The sequence below is a fragment of the Hylobates moloch genome, unplaced genomic scaffold (assembly GCF_009828535.3).
Source record: "Hylobates moloch isolate HMO894 unplaced genomic scaffold, HMol_V3 SCAFFOLD_18, whole genome shotgun sequence".
NCBI classification, from domain to species: Eukaryota; Metazoa; Chordata; class Mammalia; order Primates; family Hylobatidae; genus Hylobates; species Hylobates moloch.
Window position 1 is genome coordinate 43,032,995 of NW_026652293.1, and position 20,142 is coordinate 43,053,136.

Here is a 20,142-nt window from a genome sequence, read left to right on the forward strand (position 1 = left end):
GCTGTTATAATACAATTAGATGATATTTGTGGAGGAAGGCAGAGGCAGAAGTTACCAACTCTGTAGGCTAATATGGTTTCTATGATTGACAATTAAGATTACCTCTGAGCTCCCTGGAAAACAGGGCAAAATGAGGAACATGGTGGGTACATGTTTGTACTACCAGCTAGACATAAGAAAATTTGGAAATGTAACTCTTTTTCCTTGTTATTAATTTTTTTTAAAAAATTGATGGTTACCTTCGTTTCTGAGAGGAGTAACTAAGTCCTTTTTTTTTGTTTTTTGAGACGGAGTCTCGCTCTGTCGCCCAGGCTGGAATGCAGTGGCGCGATCTAGCTCACTGCAAGCTCCGCCTCCCGGGTTCATGCCATTCTCCTGCCTCAGCCTCCTGAGTAGCTGGGACTACAGGCGCCCACCACTGCACCCGGCTAATTTTTTGTATTTTTAGCAGAGATGGGGTTTCACTGTGTTAGCCAGGATGGTTTCGATTTCCTGACCTCATGATCTGCCCGCCTCAGCCTCCCAAAGTGCGACTAAGTCTTATTTATCTTAAGATCTCAGACACCTAGTAGAGTGCATGGCTTGTACTCAACAGACAATAAAAGAGAGTATGTTGAATGTATCCCACTGATACACTGGTTGATGGGAATGCGGAGAATGAGAAAGGCTATTCAAAATAGAGTGGTGTTATGATGTCTCTTAGGGAAGCCTTTCTGTGGATGTCTAAGTTAATTTAACACTTAACAACTACACAGGTTCTTGGTGATCTGCCCAGATACGAAGATAAGACTCAGAATACTAAAAGGAGAACAGGTAGACTGTTGAGTATTTTGGCAGCAGCAAATTATAATTCTTCAGGAGAACCTGAGGGGAAGTGATAAACTCACCCTGATACCAAATGGTGAGAAGGGCAAGGATAATGATGAATATTTTATTATTATTATTATTGTACTTTAAGTTCTAAGGTACATGTGCACAACATGCAGGTTTGTTACATAGGTATACATGTGCCATGTTGGTGTGCTGCACCCATTAACTCATCATTTTCATTAGGTATTTCTCCTACTGCTATCCCTCCGCCTGCCCCCCACCCCATGACAGGAACGCGTGTGTGATGTTCCCTGTCCTGTGTCCAAGTGTTCTCATTATTCAGTTCCCACCTATGAGTGAGAACATGCGGTGTTTGGTTTTCTGTTCTTGCGATAGTTTGCTCAGAATGATGGTTTCCAGCTTCATCCATGTCCCTACAAAGGACATGAACTCATCCTTTTTTATGGCTGCATAGTATTCCATGGTACACATATGCCACATTTTCTTAATCCAGTCCATCATCGATGGACATTTGGGTTGGTTCCAAGTCTTTGCTATTGTGAATAGTGCCACAATAAACATATGTGTACATGTGTCTTTACAGTAGCATGATTTATAATCCTTTTGGTATATACCCAGTAATGGGATGGCTGGGTCAAATGGTATTTCTAGTTCTAGATCCTTGAGGAATTTCCACACTGTCTTCTACAATGGTTGAACCAGTTTACACTCCCACCAACAGTGTAAAAGCATTCCTATTTCTCCACATCCTCTCCAGCATCTGTTGTTTCCTGACTTTTTAATGATCACCATTTTAACTGGTGTGAGATGATATCTCATTGTGGTTTTGATTTGCATTTCTCTGATGACCAGTGATGAAGAGCATTTTTTCATGTGTCTGTTGCCTGCATAAATGTTTTCTTTTGAGAAGTGTCTGTTCATATCCTTTGCCTATTTTTTGATGGGGTTTTTTGTTTTTTTCTTGTAAATTTAAGTTCCTTGTAGATTCTGGATATTAGCCCTTTGTCAGATGGTAGATTGCAAAATTTTTCTCCCATTCTATAGGTTGCCTGTTCATTCTGATAGTAGTTTCTTTTGCTATGCAGCAGCTCTTTAGTTTAATTAGATCCCATTTGTCTATTTCGGCTTTTGTTTCCATTACTTTCGGTGTTTTAGTCATGAGGTCTTTGTCCATGCCTATGTCCTGAATGGTATTGCCTGGGTTTTCTTCTAGGGTTTTTATGGTTTTAGGTCTAACATTTAAGTCTTTAATCCATCTTCAATTAATTTTTGTATAAGGCATAAGGAAGGGATCCAGTTTCAGCTTTCTACTTATGGCTAGCCAGTTTTCCCAGCACCATTTATTAAATAGGAAATCCTTTCCCCATTTCTTGTTTTTGTCAGGTTTGTCAAAGATCAGATGGTTGTAGATGTGTGGTGTTATTTCTGAGGCCTCTGTTCTGTTCCATTGATCTATGTCTCTGTTGTGGTACCAGTACCATGCTGTTTTGGTTACTGTAGCCTTGTCATATAGATTTAAGTCAGGTGGCATGATGCCTCCAGCTTTGTCCTTTTTGCTTAGGATTGACTTGGCAATGTGGGCTCTTTTTTGGTTCCATATGAACTTTAAAGTAGTTTTTTCCAATTCTGTGAAGAAAGTCAATGGTAGCTTGATGGGGATGGCACTGAATCTGTAAATTACCTTGGGCAGTATGGCCATTTTCACGATATTGATTCTTCCTAACCATGAGCATGCAATGTTCTTCCATTTGTCTGTATCCTCTTTTATTTCCTTGAGCAGTGGTTTGTAGTTCTACTTGAAGAGGTCCTTCACATCCCTTGTAAGTTGGAATCCTAGGTATTTTATTCTCTTTGTAGCAATTGTGAATGGGAGTTTACTCATGATTTGGCTCTCTGTCTGTTATTGGTATATAGGAATACGTGTGATTTTTGCACATTGATTTTGTATCCTGAGACTTTGCTGAAGTTGCTTTTCAGGTTAAGGAGATTTGGGGCTGAGACGATGGGGTTTTCTAAATATACAATCATGTCATCTGCAAACAGGGACAATTTGACTTCCTCTTTTCCTAATTGAATACCCTTTATTTCTTTCTCTTGCCTGAGTGCCCTGGCCAGAACTTCCAACACTATGTTGAATAGGAGTGGTGAGAGAGGGCATCCCTGTCTTGTGCCAGTTTTCAAAGGGAATGCTTCCAGTTTTTGCCCATTCAGTATGATATTGGCTGTGGGTTTGTCATAAATAGCTCTTATTATTTTGAGATATGTTCCATCGATACCTAGTTTATTGAGATTTTTTAGCATGAAGGGCTGTTGAATTTTGTCGAAGGCCTTTTCTGCATCTATTGAGATAATCACATGGTTTTTGTAATTGGTTCTGTTTATGTGATGGATTACATTTATTGATTTTCATATGTTGAACCAGCCTTGCATCCCAGGGATGAAGCCGACTTGATCATGGTGGATAAGCTTTTTGATGTGCTGCTGGATTCAGTTTGCCAGTATTTTATTGAGGATTTCCGCATTGATGTTCATCAGGGATATTGGTCTAAAATTCTCTTTTTCTGTTGTGACTCTGCCAGGCTTTGGTATCAGGATGATGCTGGCCTCATAAAATGAGTTAGGGAGGATTCCCTTTTTCTGTTGATTGGAATAGTTTCAGAAGGAATGGTACCAGCTCCTTTTTGTACCTCTGGTAGAATTTGGCTGTGAATCTGTCTGGTCCTGGACTTTTTTGGTTGGTAAGCTATTAATTATTGCCTGAATTTCAGAGCCTGTTACTGGTCTATTCAGAGATTCAACTTCTTCCTGGTTTAGTCTTGGGAGGGTGTATGTGTCGAGGAATTTATCCATTTCTTCTAGATTTTCTAGGGTATTTTCATAGAGGTGTTTATAGTATTCTCTTACGGTAGTTTGTATTTCTGTGGGATCCATGGTGATATCCTCTTTATCACTTTTTATTGCATCTATTTGATTCTTCTCTCTTTTCTTCTTTATTAGTCTTGCTAGCAGTCTATCAATTTTGTTGATCTTTTCAAAAAACCAGCTTCTGGATTCATTGATTTTTGGAAGGTTGTTTTGTGTCTCTATCTCCTTCAGTTCTGCTCTGATCTTATTTCTTGTCTTCTGCCAGCTTTTGAATTTGTTTCCTCTTGCTTCTCCAGTTCTTTTAATTGTGATGTTAGAGTGTGATTTTAGATCTTTCCTGCTTTCTCTTGTGGGCATTTAGTGCTATAAATTTCCCTCTACACACTGCTTTAAATGTGTCCCAGAGATTCTGGTACGTTGTGTCCTTGTTCTCCTTGGTTTCAAAGAACATCTTTATTTCTGCCTTCATTTTGTTATGTACCCAGTAGTCATTCAGGAGCAGGTTGTTCAGTTTCCATGTAATTGTGCAGTTTTGAGTGAGTTTCTGAATCCTGGGTTCTGATTTGATTGCACTGTGGTTTGAGAGACAGTTTGTTGTGATTTCTGTTCTTTCACATTTGCTGAGGAGTTTTTTACTTCCAACTATGTGGTCAATTTCGGAATAAGTGTGATATGGTGCTGAGAAGAATGTATTCTGTTTACTTGGGGTGGAGAGTTCTGTAGATGTCTATTAGGTCTGCTTGGTGCACAACTGAGTTCAAGTCCTGATATCCTTGTTGACTTTCTGTCTTGTTGATCTGTCTAATATTGACAGTGGAGTGTTAAAGTCTCCCATTATTATTGTGTGGGAGTCTAAGTCTCTTTGTAGGTCTCTAAGGAGTTGCTTTATGAATCTGGGTGCTCCTGTATTGGGTGCATATATATTTAGGAGAGTTAGCTCTTCTTGTTGAATTGATCCCTTTACCATTATGTAATGGCCTTCTTTTGTCTCTTTTGATCTTTGTTTTATCAGAGACTAGGATTGCAACCTCTCCTTTTTTTTTTTGCTTTCCATTTGCTTGGTAGATCTTCCTCCATCTGTTTATTTTGAGCCTATGTGTGTCTCTGCACATGAGATGGGTCTCCTGAATACAGCACACTGATGGGTCTTGACTCTCTATCCAATTTGCCAGTCTGTGTCTTTTAGTTGGTGCATTTAGTCCATTTACATTTAAGGTTAATATAGTTATGTGTGAATTTGATCCTGTCTTTATGATGTTAGCTGGCTATTTTGCCCATTAGTTGATGCAGTTTCTTCCTAGCATCTATGGTCTTTACAATTTGGCTTGTTTTTGCAGTGGCTGGTATCAGTTGTTCCTTTCCATGTTCAGTGCTTTCCATGTTCCTTTCCATGTTCAGTGCTTTCCATGTTCAGAAGCTCTTGTAAGGCAGGCCTGGTGGTGACAACATATCTCAGCATTTGCTTGTCTGTAAAGGATTTTATTTCTCCTTCACTTTTGAAGCTTAGTTTGGCTGGATATGAAATTCTGGGTTGAAAATTCTTTTCTTTAAGAATGTTGAATATTGGCCCCCACTCTCTTCTGGCTTGTAGAGTTTCTGCCGAGAGATCCGCTGTTAGTCTGATGGGCTTCCCTTTGTGGGTAACCTGACGTTTCTTTCTGGCTGCCCTTAACATTTTTTTCCTTCATTTCAACCTTGGTGAATCTGACAATTATGTGTCTTTGGGTTGCTCTTCTCGAGGAGTATCTTTGTGGCATTCTCTGTATTTCCTGAATTTGAATGTTGGCCTGCCTTGCTAGGTTGGGGAAGTTCTCCTGGATAATATCCTGAAGAGTGTTTTCCAACTTGGTTCCATTCTCCCGGTCACATTCAGGTACATCAATCAAACGTAGATTTGGTCTATTCATATAGTCCCATATTTATTGGAGGCTTTGTTCATTTCTTTTTAGTCTTTTTTCTCTAAACTTCTCCTCCCACTTTATTTCATTAATTTATCTTCAATCACTTATACCCTTTCTTCCATTTGATCGAATCGGTTATTGAAGCTTGTGCATGTGTCACATAGTTCTTGTGCCATGGTTTTCAGCTCCATCAGGTCATTTAAGGTCTTCTGTACACTGTTTATTCTAGTTAGCCATTTGTCTAATCTTTTTTCAAGGTTTTTAGCTTCCTTGCAATGAGTTCGAACATCCTCCTATAGCTCGGAGATGTTTGTTATTACTGACCTTCTGAAGCCTACTTCTGTCAGCTCATCAAAGTCATTCTCCATCCAGCTTTGTTCTGTTGCTGGTGAAGAGCTGCAATCCTTTGGAGGAGAAGAGGTGCTCTGGTTTTTAGAATTTTCAGGTTTTCTGCTCTGGTTTCTCCCCATCTTTGTGGTTTTATGTACCTTTGGTCTCTGATGCTGGTGATCTATAGGTGGGGCTTTGGTGTGGATGTCCTTTTTGTTGATGCTGCTACTATTCCTTTCTGTTTGCTAGTTTTCCTTCTAAGAGTCAGGTCCCTCAGCTGCAGGTCTGTTGGAGTTTGCTGGAGGTCTACTCCAGACCCTGTTTGCCTGAGTATCACCAGCGGAGTCTGCAGAACAGCAAATATTGCTGCCTGATCCTTCCTCGGGAAGCTCCATCCCAGAGGGGTGCCTTCCTGTATGAGGTGTCAGTCAGCCCCTACTAAGAGGTATCTCCCAGTTAGGCTACACGGGGGTAAGGGACCCAGTTGAGGAGGCAGTCTGTCCATTCTCAGAGCTCAAACACCATGCTGGGAGAACCACTGCTCTCTTCAGAGCTGTCAGACAGGGGACGTTTAAGTCTGCAGAAGTTTCTGCTGCCTTTTGTTCAGCTATGCCCTTCCCCCAGAGGTGGGGTCTACAGAGGCAGCAGGCCTTGCAGAGCTGCGGTGGGCTCCGCCCAGTTCGAGCTTCCCCAGCCACTCTGTTTACCTACTGAAGCCTCAGCAATGGCAGATGCCCCTCCCCGGGCCAGGCTGCTGCCTCGCAGGTGGATCTCAGACTACCGCGCTAGCAGTTAGCAAGGCTTCATGGGCGTGGGACCCGCCAAGCCAAGCACGGGATATAATCTCCTGGTGTGACATTTGGTAAGACTGTTGGAAAAGCACAGTATTTGGGCAGGAGTGTCCCGATTTCCCAGGTGCAGTCTGTCACGGCTTCCCTTGGCTAGGAAAAGGAAATATCCCGACCCCTTACACTTCCCAGGTGAGGCGATGCCTCGCCCTGCTTCAGCTCGCCCTCCATGCACCCACTGTCCAACCAGTCCCAGTGAGATGAACCAGGTACCTCAGTTGGAAATGCAGAAATCACCGTCTTCTGCGTCGATCACCTTGGGAGCTGCAGACTGGAGCTGTTACTATTTGCGAATGATGAATATTAAGAGAACTCCTTCCAGACACTGCTGCATCATAAAGAGGAAGGAAGTTATGTCAGTTAGGGTCTAAACTGGAAAACAGAATTTACATGTATTCTAAGTATATAAATTGGAGGGCATTTAATATAGGGAATTGACTCCATAGTTACTGGAGGCTCTGAGAAGGCAAGAGGGGATGATGAGGTGACTCAGAGATCAGTAACACCAGGAAGCCACTACAACTTCTAAACTAGGGAGAGGAGGTGGTCTTACTAGAGCCAAGGGCTGGGTCACCTGGGTGGAGCTGGAACTATGGCATGCCTGCCAGGTGGGAGTCAGAGCTATTAAGTAGGTTCAACCACTGCCAAAGATGCTGCTCTAGGAGAGAGGGAGGAGGAGAATAAGCTGGCTTTTTTTCTTTCCTCTTCCTCCAATCTCTTGCCTCCCATTGGCTGAACCCATCTGAAATCAGCTGATGTGGGATCTGGGAGGAAACACAGTGTCAAGTCTCAGGTCCTCTGAGATATAGCAACAAGCAAAGAAAAGGTAAAGATGGACGTAAGAGTAAAGGTCCAGGACTGGCACAGGTATGACTAACAATCTGGTATCCCTATGTTCAACATGACCAGGCCTTGAATAATTAGTATTGTAAGGGCCCTAGAGAAGTTAAGGTCAGGTTTCTTTTTCTCAATCTCATTCATGGAAAATATAATAAGCTACTGGCAACCTAGAAGGTGCTTTGAGAATGTGATTTGGTTACAGACATGTCTGGATTTCAACCCCAGCACTGCCACTTAAACCATGCTGTGAACTTGGGTAAGTTACTTTATTTCTCGAAGTCTCAGTTTCTCCATCTCTAAAATGGCAATGATAGTGCCTGCCTCAAAGAGTGGTTGTGAAGATTAAATGAGAAAAGGAGTGTATACACATAGCACAGTGCCAGGCACATCGGAAGTGCTCAGCCCTTGGCAATTGTAAGATTATTATCTGTAGTCAGTCACTGTTTCTCACTCATACTGCTGCTGCGTTCAGAACTTACTTGGCTTTCAGTATTCAATTTGTGTCACTGCCCACATGAAGCCCTTCCATATGTTCTTCCTGTGTGTTCCTGCATTCTGAGTGTATCTCTATCAGGGCACATTTCATGCCACGTTAGAAAGATCTCTTCATACTCTATGTTCTTCACTAAGATGTGAGCTTCTTGCAGGCAGAAGAGTGTGGATTTCTCTCTCCATAGCATACCTAGCATGGTGTTTGGCAAAGAGTATGAGCTCAATAAATGCTTGTTGAATGAATAAACAAATGATTGCTATAATAAACAATTTCCTCAGCCATGGAAACCTGTCTTCTGTGACCTGCTCTGTATTATACACATCTTCACCTAGTTTCCAAGCAAATCCTGAACAAGGCACTGAGGCTATCATGATCTAGTGAGCAGCAGATGGAAGAAAAATGAAATATTAGAGTCAGTTACAACAAGCTGGGAGAAAGATATCAGACACTTATTGGACAACACCTATTGTTCAGCACTTCTTTCCTAGAATGACCATGGCAGCCTCTAAACTTTTACAAAGAGACCTTGGCCACTGTGCTCAGTTTATTGTCCTAATGAAGGATGTGAGACCCAAATGGGGCAAATCAATTTTGATTCCTTGGAATTTTAGAACGGAAACCTGTAAAGAGAAGCCCATCACTTACGAACAACTGAAGATGTAATATATAATACTCACAAGCCATTGGCAGCCATACTTTTTCTCATGGTAATATAAAGAGAAGTCATTCTGCAGACAGAGAAAAGAATAAATGAATTGTTCAGAGAGGAGTGGAGAAGAGAGAAGGAAGAGTCCTGAGAATGTTTGGGGTCCTCAGTTCAAATTGTCCCTGTCACTTTTCTGTCTATTAATTACATGAGTCACAACAATAATTATAAAAACCTCTCCTTTTAAAGCTAGTTCAAGTTTGGTTTGTTATACGTAGGTGAAAACATCCAAATGCAGAAGGAATGTGAAAATGAAATAGGAAGCAGAAAAGTAATTTGAGACTAAAATGTCAGTAGCCATAAATACAAGATATAACCTATGGGTTTTATTCTGTAGGCAATGTGGAGCCTTTGCAAATTTTTGAGGGGGGAAGTCAGAGAAGCCACCCTGTGTTAAAAAGGCCTTAGATGACATCTAAGCAAAGTGTGCCATCTCTTTCCCTGTCCCCAGCCCCCTCTCCTTCCCCACACACCACTCCCCTCTATAGTTCACAGGTAATAATCAGTCAGTAATTCTAGAAATGTGATCTTCTCAATTCCTCTCACAAATACCTATGGCTCATATGAACACCCAGTACTTATCCCTGCCTCCAAAACCCCCTTTTCTTGCAAATTGGTCATCTCACAATGATCTGCTCTCTGGCTGTGAGAGAGTTGTCCTTCTAGAACCAATGTTATCACCATGGAAAGATGCCAAATGTCTGTTAGCTGCAGAGGGGGTTACATTCGGTACCTTGGAAAGGGTACAAAGATTTACAATGCATGCTTGGATTAGCTAAAAAATTCATTCTTCCTGCTTTCCAGCTTTTAAATTTCGAGGTGAGTAAAGACCTGGATTCCCTGGGGAGAAATACAAGCCTGAAGCCATTAGTCAAATAGATGATTGGAAGCAGTGAGGAGGTGGAAAGAGATGTGAGGCGGTGAGGAGGTGGCTTAGGGAATCAGAAACCATGGCTCTAGACCCAGCTCTCCTACTAACTTGCTTTTTAGGTAGAGGCAGCTTAATTCCCCTTTTGGCTTCTAGGACAGTTTCCTCATCTGTAAAATATGTGTTCTTCTATACAGGTCTCACATTTGGTGACTCTATGTGCCTGAATATGCCCTGGAGGGCAGGAACACCACCTTGGGTCTGAGTCACAATCCTTGAGGATGACCTTCTTAGAGTCAGCCCATCCTCACTTCCTGGGCAGCTCTGTAAACCAGGCCTGTCCGTGAACTTAAAGGAAGCCCTCCTGGGCTTCATCATAGTCATTGGACACTAAACATCTGTGGGCTGTCCACCCAGGATGCAGCCTCAGCAAAGACATGCAAGTGATGCCTCAAAGGACCATGTGGACTCCAGGAGTATCTGTCTCCTCCAGTACCAGCTCAGATCTGATTTGCATGTAGGAATGAGGTGCGGTTAGCATGAGCTGAGAAGTGAGGAGGTGCTTAATTGGACACAACTCCTCATCTCTTAAATCTCCTCTGGCAGTTATGGTCTGAGCCACACAATCTAGCATTAGGCCTTATGGTCTCTTGAATTGTTCTCTCCTTTTTCCTATGTGCTCAGCTAGGATCCCTAACCTTGCTTTAATTTCTTTAAGCTCAAGGGCAAATACTTATTGGGAAGCTACTTTCTGCCAGGCATTGTGCTGCTCATTAAAGATCAAGAGGCACAAATCACAGTCCCTGACTTTGCAGAACTCACTGTCTAGAGAGATACACAGACAGGGAAACATGTTTACGCAGAGGGTGCCAGGATAGAGGGATATGTTCATTTTCTATTGTTGTGTAACAAAGTACCACAAATTTAGCAACTTAAAACAACCTTCATTTGTTAGCTCACTGTTCTTCTGTAGGTTCTCAGTCCAGATAGGCTCAGCAGAGATCCCTGCTCGGGGACTCACCAGGCAAAATCAGGGTGTCATCTTGGCTGGGCTCTTATCTGGAGGTTCAGAAGTAGAACCCACTTCCAAGCTAGTTCAGATCACTGGCAGAATCCAGTTCCTTCAGGTTGTATCTGTGGTGCTTGGTTCCTTGCTGGCTGTCAGGCCAGGGGGGCACCACAGTTCTTAGAGGTTGCCCACATTTCTTCTCAAGTGGCCCATTTTTTCCATCTTCAAACCAGTTGAATCTCTCTGTTTTCCCCTTGCTCTGCTACCAGCCTGAGAACGCACTGTATTTTTAAGGCTTTACATGATGAGATCTGGCTCACCCAGATAATCTCCCTTTTTCAAGCTCCCTGTGTTTTATAACATAATGCAGTCATGAGAGTGAGATCTCATCACAGTCACATGTTCCAAGGCTTAGGACGTGAGATCTTGAGGGTCATTCTGCCTGCCATGTGGGCGTTATGGACATTGGGGAGCACAGAGCGGGTGAGACCAAACACTCAACTCCCTTGGAATCATGGAAGGCTTCTTGGCAGAGGAGACACCTAATTGGATTTTCTAAGGATGCATTCAACTTAAGCATGAGGAGAAAGGGAGTGAGGGAGATAGCTGGACAGAACAGATGGAAGAGTATTGTGGCAAAGGCAATGCTCTCTGTTCCCTCCCCAGCATCTAACTAATTGCTAAGCACAGAAGAATTTTCAATAGTTTCTTAATGAATGAACTGATTGGTTATGGATCATTGTAATGATTAAGTTAGATAATTCTCAGAATGTACTTAGAACAGTGCTTGGAACAAACAAAATTATAAATATGTACTAGCTATTGTCATACAACTCAGAATAGAAAAACTCTTGAGAATAGATCTGGAATACTTATTCATTCATTTACAAATGCTGTTAAGAATAAACTCAATGCCAGTGTGAGGTACTGGGAAGACAGTGGAGAATGAAGCAGACATCCCTGACCTCAGGGAATTTGCTCTTCAGATAAGCAAATGAGCAGTGGTAACAAGTGTGCTGGGTGCTGCTGTGGTCCAGGTGCTACTCTCTTCATGTCTCTGATCTTTGAAAGGTTGTTTCCTTCTTGCCCACTTAGTTACTGAACACAAGCATCTCTCCTTCAGATCAGCATCCCCCTCTTCTCCCTGGCACTACTCACCATACTCCTCTTTTCCTCTCTCTCTGTTGGTTCCTGGTGGTCTTGCCTACCCTCTCCTCTGGATTTGAGCACCACAAGGGCAGAGACTGAGGTCTATTCACTATGTGTCCCCAGCACCCAGCCTGGCTCATGGTAGACCTCAGTAAATGAGTATTGAATCAATGAACTTAGACTCTGGTTCCTTGCTTGGATCAAACCCACCATTTTTTGTTTAGCTCATTTTAAATAAATATTTGCATACCACCTGTTGTGTGCCAGTAAGTAAGCAACAGAGCCAAGATTCAGACCCAGACAGTCTGCTCTGCTTGACACAGGTAAGTGTGCAGCTTCAGATCTTCCTGCCCAGCTTTGTACCTAATATTACTAACAATGACAACAAAACACAAACAAAAACTGCAACCATGTATTGAGTGCTATAGCACAGTTCCTGTATTGAATTTGTAGCACAGGGGAGTAAGAATTACTGTCTTCATGTTAGAGATAAGGCATTTGCCTCTCAGAGAGGTTAAGCTACTTGCATATGGCCACAGGGGCAGTATGCAGTAGTACTTAGGATTTAAACCACAGTCTTTCTGATTCCAAACTTTGGCTCTTCGGGCATGATTTAGTGCTCTGACTGATTATTTTCGTTGAACTGATTATTCCTTTTCTTTTGCAATGACTTTCCAGTTTAGCCTTTATAGAATAACCATTTCAGATATACTTAGGTAATATTAAAGAAAAAGTCAGAATCTTAGCATCTTGAGTACAAGTAGCATAAACCAGTTCACAGTGATGCTCCCGTGATTTATGAGAAAAAAAGATCAACTTCTCTTTGTCAATCAGTTCATGCCCTATCTCTTTTGCATCCCCATCTTGGGGATGCAGCCCTATCATTGTGACAAATAAAGGAATTGTACATTTCCAGAACATCACAGACAGCCTGAGTTACTTCATCTGTTCACTCTCCAGATATTGGCCTTTTCCTTAAATCACTTCTTTGTTACCCAAGATAGAACCATGAACACTACAGATATCAAACTATGTATAAATTCCTCCAAGAATCAGCTATATTCCTCCTGTTTTATTCCTCCTGCACCCCAGCACCCAACACATGGTCTGGCACATAGAAATTGCTCAGGGAATGTTTGTTGGATAAAGGAAAGGAAGAATCAAAAACTGAAAACACACACTCCCCTTGTGCTTGGCAGTGGGCTGAGTCTGGAAGGAGCATGGGGTGATGGAATTTGGCACAAATGGAGTAAGTTGGAGCAGTGCTTCTCAAATTTTCTGTAGTGATGGCCTAGATTCCTCTTTTATTTCTAATCAGCCAAAGATTAATACATGGTCCTACTGCCAGTATGTGCTTCATACCATTGTCAGCTCATCTCTGTGAATTCAAAGGCACCCTTACTAGTTAGTATCCTGTGCAATGAGACAAGGCTACTGGTCACAGGCTGGGAAATAGAGCAATGTAAAATTGCTGTAAGAATTTCTAAAAGCTCACCCTCAGTTTCTAAACTTATTAAAAACCATAAATAAATAATTCACAGTCCAGCTCTGGTCCTTGAATCACACCTTGAGCAGCACTATTTTAGAGCATGGGCTTGGATTCTTAGTAGGGTTAGAGTCTCACTGGATGCTCATTGTTTGGAGGAAATTACTTAAACTCTCAACCTTCTAAGTTTTCTCACCCATAAAATTAGAAAAATAGCAATCCACCTCTTATGGAGATGTGATGGGGATCAAATCAAATGCTTTAGTCAACATTCATCCAACAAACATTTATTGAGCTCCTGTTACGATAGACACTCTTAAACATTGGAGAAAATGTTGTGAACAAAACAGACAAAAAATCTCTGTTGTCATGGAGCTTAGATTTTGGTGAGATAATCTATATAAAGAAGGTAACCTAGTGCCAGTAGTCACCAGCTGTGTGTTATCTGGCAAATCACTTCACTTTACTGAGAGTCAGTTTGCTAAAATGGAGCAAGAATAACACATACCTCCTACAATTATTCTGAAGATCCAGTGAGATGAGGCAATGGGGGCGTCACTTGCTGGGACAGTGAGTAAATACAACTCAACTGTAAGTGCAAAATATCAAGTCTCTAGATCTTGAGGGTGTATCAAGGCCATGGGGAGCTTCCACCTGAAACAAAAAGGGGGCACAAAAGCTGGAGAATCCAAAAGAGTCTCAGGAAGTAGATGGGGCCAGTACCTAAAGCCAGACGCATGGCCAACTGAATAAACAGAAAGGATTCAAAAAGGACTGAAGGAAGCTGTCAAGGCCATAGAACAGAATCAGGCTTTTGGAATCAGGTAGATCAGAACAAGAACAGACCAGACAACATGGCTCGTGACTTGCTTGGAGTGTGTCCTGGGGCCTGTTGTATGGGCATGAGACAAAGATTTCTGGGATAGGTTAGAACAGACCCCCACATCTAAAAGATATTACCCTAAACACAACCAGAGGGTCCAATCTTCAGTCAGGTCTGTGGAGTGAGATTAAGTCCAGGACTGAGCGATAACCAGATAATCAGGAACCATAAAAAATCAAGACAGGAGAATGACGCAAAGAAAAATTATGATATTAGGTTAGAATTCATGCTATGTGCTGTGGACTGAATGCTTGGGTACCCACGAAATTCATATATTAAAACCCTAATCTCCAATGTGATGATTTTTGGAGGTGAGGACTTGGGATGGAGGTGATTAGGTCATTAGTGCCTTTCTCTCTCTCTCTCTCTCTCACACACACACACACACACACACACACACACGAAGATGCAATGAGAGGATGGCCACCTGTAAACCAAGAAGAGGGCCCTCACCAGGAACCAATCCCACTGGCACACTCATCTTGGACTTCCAACCTCCAGAATTGTAAGAAAGAAATGTCGGCTGCTTAAGCCACCCAGAGTATGGTATTTTGTTATGGCAGCCTAAACCAACTGAGACACCGGGTTCTTCTGTTAGCCGCTCCAGATCTACTGTCTTCTATTCTTCATCCTGCTGTGTCCCTGGAGAGGCAAAGAAACACTGGGAGTAAATGAGTGTCTTATGCTCTGGCTTCTGGATGAATTCAGCCAATGGTGGGGAGAGACAGGAGACTGGAGGGAGAGAGTTGAGGAGAAGAAGGTTACAGGATTTGTTCTCTGCCGTTTCTCCCTTTAGGCCATTGTGGGATGTCTGCATCTGTCAGCCACAGGTCTCTGTCCCTGTCATGCTCTGAGTTCTGGTAACCACTCCTCCCTCTTGCCCCTTCAGACCTAGAGATGTCAAGGAGCCCCACCTGTTACTAGCCCCAAAATGCCACATTTTCCCCCTACAATTTTGTAAATAGTCCTGTTATCCTAATTAAATGTGCCATCTGTTTTCTGCTGGGTCCATAAGTAATACAGAAGCTCCAGGGCTTCTGTCTAAAGCTCTGTCTTATGGGGTTCTATTTGCATAAACTATGAGTGGGTCAGCCTAATTTAAAGAGACAGTATTGGAAGAATCCATAGTGGACAGCAGGGAAGGCTGGAGTCATGACTTGGAAGTAGTAATGCTGGGGTCTGGGATCATAATCAGAATAGGCCCCAAGGGTTAAAATAGAAAAGATAGCTAATATTTAACATCGCACTTCCTGTATGCCAGACACTGTTCTAAGTGCAATATAGTTGTGAACTCTTTTTTTTAAGTTTTATTTTAAGTTGTGAACTCTTTTAATCTTCATAATAATGCTATTGATTAGGTAGTACTGCCAACGCTATCTTGCAAAATGAGGAAACCAAGAACAGGGAGGTCAAGTAACTTGTCTGAGATCACACAACTAGTAAGTGAGTACAGCTGGGATCTGAACCCAGCTAGTCCCAGAACAGAGTCCATGTTCTTAACTACCAAACTTCTAAACATTTGTTATTCATTTCCACATACCGAGCTTGTCCCTTCCTGGCTCTTCTTCTTATTCTGAAAGTTGCAAATGACACCCTTTGCACTGACTTTCACACTTATAAGTTTTAGCATATTCTGAACCTGCCGTTTCTGACCGAGTTCTTACAGGTTCCAGAATGTTTCAGATGCAACAAAAGGGTAAACATCAGCCCAAGATTTCATAGCCAGTGAATAGGGGAGGCTGTTCTTAAGCTCAATTCTTCCTAAGCTTTTCTACTCTGTCTTGTGAACCTTGGAAGCTCCCACAGGGAAAGGACAGTACATGTCTTTTTCACTGCCGCATCCTAGTGTCTGGTTCATGCGAGCAGCCTGATAAACATTCACAGGATGAATTGTTCTGACATATCCTTTAAAATTCAGGGTTTATTAGAATGTATGAAGAAAAACTGCATTATTTTCTTTAAATACCCCGCATTTATTAGAATCCATCCCTTTGGGAGCATCAGAACTGCCTTTTGCATCGCCCTGCTCTCCTGGGATGTCTTCGTTTCTTTTTTTTTTTTTTTTTTTTTTTTGAGACGGAGTCTCGCTCTGTCGCCCAGGCTGGAGTGCAGTGGCACGATCTCGGCTCACTGCAAGCTCTGCCTCCCGGGTTCACGCCATTCTCCTGCCTCAGCCTCTCCGAGTAGCTGGGACTACAGGTGCCCGCCACCACGCCCGGCTGATTTTTTTGTATTTTTAGTAGAGGCGGGGTTTCACCGTGGTCTCGATCTCCTGACCTCGTGATCCGCCCGCCTCAGCCTCCCAAAGTGCTGGGATTACAAGCATGAGCCACCACACCCGGCCTGGGATGTCTTCTTTTCTTAGAGCCACACAGAGAGCAGGGTTTATGCTTGCTTGGTAGCACCTTGGCCTCATCTGCAAGTTCACCAGCTTTCTCAGCCAGCAATAACAGGGAACTTTGTGTCTGATGGCAGCTTTTTCTTACTTCCTTTATCTCACATTGGTCATGGACGTAGTTAGATGCTAACGCACTTATTGCAGAAAGCCATACCTGGGTTTGAATCCCTGCTTTGCCATCAACTATGCATCAACTGCCTAACTTTTGTGTGTCTCAATTTCTTTATCTATAAAATGGGTGTAATAAGAGCATCCTGCCCCCCAAGGTTGTTGTGAAGATTAAGCGATATAATATGTATTTATCAGTTCAGGCCCTGCAGGAAGCAGATGTCAATACAGAGTTAGAAGTGCAAGAGACTTACTGGGGTAGCGCTTATGAAAGATAAAGGGGCCAGGGAGCAGGAGTCATCAAGGAGAAACTGCAGACCATGATACAGTCTGGCACCCATGGAAGGAGAAGAGGAAGAAAGGGGGATTGGGTAGGAAGTACCCTAGACCTTGGTTTACCTCTGAAAAGTCACACCCAGGCCAACCAGGAGCTCTGAAACTGAGATTGCCAAGGCGGGATTTCTGCATTGGGTAGAAATGGCCAGGCCCTATATCTGCATCATGCTCAGTCTTTGGTTAGAACTTCCTGGGAATGGTAGACCTCTAAAGCTGCCACAGTATGTAAAGTTCTTAGCACAGTGCCTGGCCTCAAGCAAATCTTCAGTAAAATGTTAGCTGCTGGCATTATTATTTTTATTAGGAGCCCAAGGAATGGAAATAAGTGTTATCATGCCTTGCACTATAGTTAGCTGTGTACCTGTCTGTATCAAAGAGAAATTATTCACTATACACTTATAAAAACAAGACAGATCTTACTTGAGCTACTGTACTAGGGGAGAGAGACTTCATGATAGGATGGGGCTTTCTTTGAATAAAGCAAAGACAGCTGAAGATTTACAGCCCATGCACAGAGTGAGGGGGTCAGTGGTTGGAAAACTACTAAGAGGAACTTGATTAGACATCAAGAATAGGGAGATACTGGCTTAACAAGTTCTTGCTAAAGGCAGGCCAAGGACTTAGATGTAGGGTGAGGGATGAAGAACTTGATCAGATATGAAGAATTGGGAGATTCCTGCTAAACTGACTTAGCAGGATTCGTTGCTAAAACTGGGCTCAGTAAGCTAGAGACAGATCCAAAGTTGAGGCCTGCTCAAGGAGAGAGCTCAGAGGAGTCTTACTAGGTCAAAGAGGGAGTGTTTTTCACCTATCATCTCTGCTAGATGAAGGGCACCTCTGGCAGGAATGATGCCTGGGTTACCTTTTTACCTGACCTCTGTCTCTTGCCCCTAATGCCTGATCCATAGTAGGACTCAGCAAAGGTTCATGGAATGATTATATGAGTGAATATTGGTATATGTAAGGATTGAGCTTACTAAACTGAACTTGTTGGTCAAGACCAGCACAGGTAAATGACACCTGTGGGCAAGGTGCCAGTGTGCCTCTTGAGTCTCTCTTAATTTGCAATAAGCGGAGTCCCCATGGGCCTAAATTCAGGGTTGAGTAACTGGGCAGTCTGTGCGCACAGGACACCTGGCAGCCATATAAGTGTGGGTAGAGACCTCTGGAAATGACACATTGCATACGATTTGTTGTAAGGAGCTACAGGCAAAGGCATTGTTGAATCAAGAGAAGGCCAAAGCCCTAAAATTCAAATTCTTAATTCTAAATTTAATTTGTTTTCAACAAACAACTCAGCTTATTGAAAAATCTACACACATTATACTCTCCTATAATGTTCTCTGCAGACCATAAATGCTTAAATTCCTTCAAAATCTTTTTGAATGTCTTCCATTACATTTCAGCTTTATTCCGAATACTCTTCTGTATCAACTTAAATTAAAACAAATACTTTTTGTATATCTACCCCCAACTTATATATGAAGAAATAGGTGTTCAGAGATGGCATAGGTCTTTCCTCAAGGTCAGAGGATAAGCCCAAGGAAGAATCAGAAATCGTATGCTAAACTCCTGACCCCAGCCTCATGCGATATTCTCTTTAGGGCATGTGTGTGTATGTGTGAGCATGTGTGTATTTTAATAGACTGATAGTGATCAGCCAAGTAGTCACTTGACTAATTGCTTTGATCAAAATTGTCCTGGGGGAAGAAGCACATTATTTTTGAAATGAAGATATTGGAAATAATTAAGCAAGATCTGGCCAGGAATCATCAAGATTCAAATTCCTCCAGCTGTCTGCCAGTTCAACTTGCTTATTTTATTAGTCTCCAGTATGAGCTTCCCTTTCTCCACTTTTGCTGAGCTGGTAATTTTAAGTATATTACCTCTCTGAGCAGTTCCAGGTCTGCTCCTGTCCATCCACACACAGATCTCTGAAAACGCTTAGAGCATTTATTAATACAGTCATTAGTACTCCTGGGCCAATTTCAGGGTCTTCATTATTACTGGGAAAGAAGGCCATTGCAGGGTAATGTTCACTTTACCCCATTCCAAGATTCACTCATGGACCTTCCTAGAAGATGGATGGTAACAAAGGAAAAAGACAAGGCAGTGGACTTGTAGTTGGAAGACCTGGATTTGAATATATGCCATAGTTTTTTGTGGTTATGTATCTGGGACAAGTTACTGAGTCTGTCTGAGCTTTAGTTTTCTCATTTATAAAAACCAAGAAAGAGTTCAAAGTGAGGCTTATTCCCTACCCGTCTGGAACCCTCATCCTTTCCAGTGACCTACAGGAATGAGATGTTAAATATCTGAGGATACCTATAATGTGTTTGTGGTGATACAGTTGAGAAGAGTTGCTCTATTAAAATTCAAGCAGCCCATGGGAAGGGTAATATGCTAAATACCAAACATTTCAGGCTCCGAAAGTGATGTTGTAATATAATCCATTGTATGACACATTATGCCTGTCCAGCATCTCATCCTAGCTTAGGAAAACCAAAGATTGTTTGTGTATGGAACATTTATATCTGCTGCATGTTTTACCATAGCATTATATCAAATCTCACAATACTTCACAAAGAAACAATATCATCCACATTTTATAGCTAAGAAAAATAGTGCTCAAAGAGGCTCTAAGGCTAAGCTTTTTTCTTCTTCTTTCTTCTTCAGCTCAATTCCAGTCTCTCTCATCTCATATTGCATAATTATTCATTCACTCATTGGACTACAAGATCTTTCAGCTACTCTTTGAGGTTGCGCACAATTTAGGTGATCAATAAAAGCTTGTGAAATAAATGAAGGAATAAATGTCATCTTTCTATCTGGAGATTTGACCAGGTAGACCTTGGAATATGGGGAGCACCTGAGTCTCACTGCAGGAAATAGATCTTTGTCCAGCTCTAGGTAGTAAAGGAGGCTATTTTTTACTGGGTAAGGAACACAGCCAAGTGTTCTAGTGATTTCTGCACAGAGGGAGAGCAAAGTGGCAGCAACATTGGTCCAAGCTAGCTAGCAGGTTGCTGAATCCAGCAAGGAGTAATTTGAGGACTAAGTACAGCAAACTAAAGCCTAGCTATCTAAATGA

The 20,142-nt window shown here is 42.2% G+C and overlaps 1 protein-coding gene and 1 long non-coding RNA gene across 4 annotated transcripts in view; one reads left to right on the forward strand and one right to left on the reverse strand.

The window, feature by feature from the left end:
• OMA1 (OMA1 zinc metallopeptidase) overlaps window positions 1–20,142 on the forward strand; it is a 270,295-nt gene that overhangs the window by 228,092 nt on the left and 22,061 nt on the right. The window lies entirely within an intron of this gene.
• LOC131381838 (uncharacterized) lies at window positions 13,876–15,236 on the reverse strand. The gene is made up of 3 exons (XR_009210820.1): window positions 15,124–15,236; window positions 14,663–14,851; window positions 13,876–13,980 (listed from the first exon to the last, which is right to left on the reverse strand). It is a non-coding gene; the product is annotated as an uncharacterized LOC131381838 (long non-coding RNA).